The sequence below is a fragment of the Loxodonta africana genome, unplaced genomic scaffold, assembly GCF_030014295.1.
Source record: "Loxodonta africana isolate mLoxAfr1 unplaced genomic scaffold, mLoxAfr1.hap2 scaffold_97, whole genome shotgun sequence".
NCBI lineage: Eukaryota > Metazoa > Chordata > Mammalia > Proboscidea > Elephantidae > Loxodonta > Loxodonta africana.
Window position 1 is genome coordinate 659,777 of NW_026975671.1, and position 2,704 is coordinate 662,480.

Below are 2,704 nucleotides of genomic sequence, written 5' to 3' on the forward strand. Positions count from 1 at the left end.
AGAAAAGTCTGATTATTTCCTTTACCTCAAGAGCAGTCACCATTGTAAGAAACAAACAAACAAAAAAGTCATTGTTTATTTCTTTGGAAAGCTGGAAGGAAAATTAGAATTATATTTTTTGGCCACGGAGGGGAGTCCTTCCTCAAGGAAACTGGGACTCCCTTACATTTAAGTAGTACTGGCTAAAGTCTCGGAATTGATAAAGCCTATGTCTTGTTTATGTTTATGTCTTAGGCTGGGTTCTCTAGAAAAGCAAAACCAGAAAAGCATATAAATATATGTAGAGAGATTTATATCAAGGAAATGATTACATCGTTGTAGAGGCTGGATCATCCCAAGTCCACTGATCAGGATAGTGGCTTCTGATTCATGTAGCCACAGGGGCTGGTGAAACCAGGATTGGCAAGATGGACAGCAAGACTGTTTCTCACAGGTTGTGAAGAACAATGAATCTCAAGACGAGCAGACAAGGCTGCAGGTAAGCTCCTTGCCCAAGAAGCCAGCGGCAGGATCCAGAGGGAGCAAAAGCCAATGAGCTTTGCCGGCTCGATGCAGGCCACATGCCCAAGGAAATTCCCTTTCAACTGATTGGCTACTCACAGCAGATGCCATCACGGAGGTGATTATGTATATCAAATCTCATCATGGAAACACTCACGACATTATATGACAGCCAAAATATAACTGCCAAACCACTGATAATCACGGTCCAGTCAAGTTGACACACAACCTTAACCATCACCATCCACCCTTTATCAACTTGGCACCTGTACACATCTCCTTAAGCCTTACATAATCACTGAATAAACACAATCATAAAGATACAGTTGCACCTAACATCATACAGTGAATACAGATACAACCAAAAATGCACTAGCACTATTTACATCTTATATTTTATAAGTGAAAAAAAAATTGATGAACACATGCAAAGCACATATCCTCATGACAGTCTGCTGTCTGCAACTGGTCACATGGTCATAACTGGTATTTAGGACTACCTTCTTCCACAACCCATTCCATATTCCTTTTGGCCTCAGCAAGCACCTCACCTAGTCGTGTTTCTTTGCCTGGTGGGTGACCCAAACTTTCATTCCTGAAGGGTCCTGGTCATGAGTAGTCATGTCAGAATTGTGTTGCTGTAGTTTTTCATTGACTTTAATCATGGGGCATGATAGTACTAAAAGACACCCTAAGGGATGTCCTGCATTCCAGACATACTCATTTTCACCTCCTTTATGTAATATCAATCCTATTTCCTCTTGGTAACAAGGATAAATCACATCAGCCAGTATGGTAATTCCCTTCTTTGCCTGTTGATCTAGAGGCATAAGGACCCCAAAGTGGCAGGTGGCATTTTTTTTTTTCATTGTGAAAATTTACAAATCAAGTCAGTCTCTCATACAAAATTTATATGCATCTGGCTTTGTACTCCTAGCTGCTCTTGCCCTAATGAGACAGCACACTTCTTACTTCCACACTGTATTCCCTGTGTCTATTCAGCCAGCTTCTGTCCTCCTATGCCATCTCATCTTCCCGCCACACAGAAGCTGCCCACACAGTTTCATGTGTCTACTTGAGCCTTGAAGCTCACACCTCATCTTCCATGTTATAGTCCAGTCCAATCCCTGTCTTAAGAGTTGTCTTTGGGAATTGTTCCAGACTTGGGCTAACAGGTCTGGGGACCATGGCCTCTGGGGTCCTTCTGGTCTCAATCAGACCATTAAGTATGGTCTTTTTTATGAGAATCTGAGGCCTGCAACCCACTGTTCTGCTCCATCAGGGATTCTCTGTTGTGTTTCCTGTCAGGGCAGTCATCAATTGTAGCCAGGCACCGTCTAGTTCTTCTGGTCTCAGGATGATGGAGTCTCTGACTTGTGTGGCCCTTTCTGTCTCTTGGGCTGATAATTACCTTGTGTCTTTGGTGTTCTTCATTCTCCTTTGCTCCAGGTGGTTTGAGACCAATTGATGCATCTTAGGCAGCAGCTTGGTAGCGTTTAAGACCCCAGACGCCACTCACCAAAGTGGGATGCAGAATGATTCCTTAATAGATTTTATTATGCCAATTGACCTAGAAGCCCCCTGAAACCATGGTCCCCAGACGCTCGTCCCTGCTACTCTGGCATTGGAAGAATTCGGTTTATTCAGAACACTTCTTTGCTTTCGTTTTAGTCAAGTTGTGCTTACCTCTCCTGTATTGTGTTTTCTTTCACTTCACCTGAAAGAGTTCTTGTCTACTATAGAATTAGTGAATACACCTCTTTCTCTGTCCTCCCCACCTTGTAACCTTCAAAGCATATTTTATTCTGTGTTTAAACTATTTCTTGAGATCATATAATAGTGGTCTCATACAATATTTGTCTTTTTGCAACTAATTTCACTCAGAATAATGCCTTCCAGATTACTCCATGTTGTGAAATGTTTCATGGATTCATCATTGTACTTCATCAATGCATACTATTCCATTGTGTGAATATACCATAATTTATTTATCCATTCATCTGTTTTTGGGCATCTTGGTTATTTCCAACTTTTTGCTATTGTAAACACTGCTGCAATTAACATGGGTGTGCATATATCTGTTGGTGTAAAGGCTCTTATTCCTCTGGCATATATTCCCAGAAGTGGGATTGCTGGAACATACGGTATTTCTATTTCTACCTTTTTAAGGAAGCACCAAATCTATTTCCAAAATAATTATACC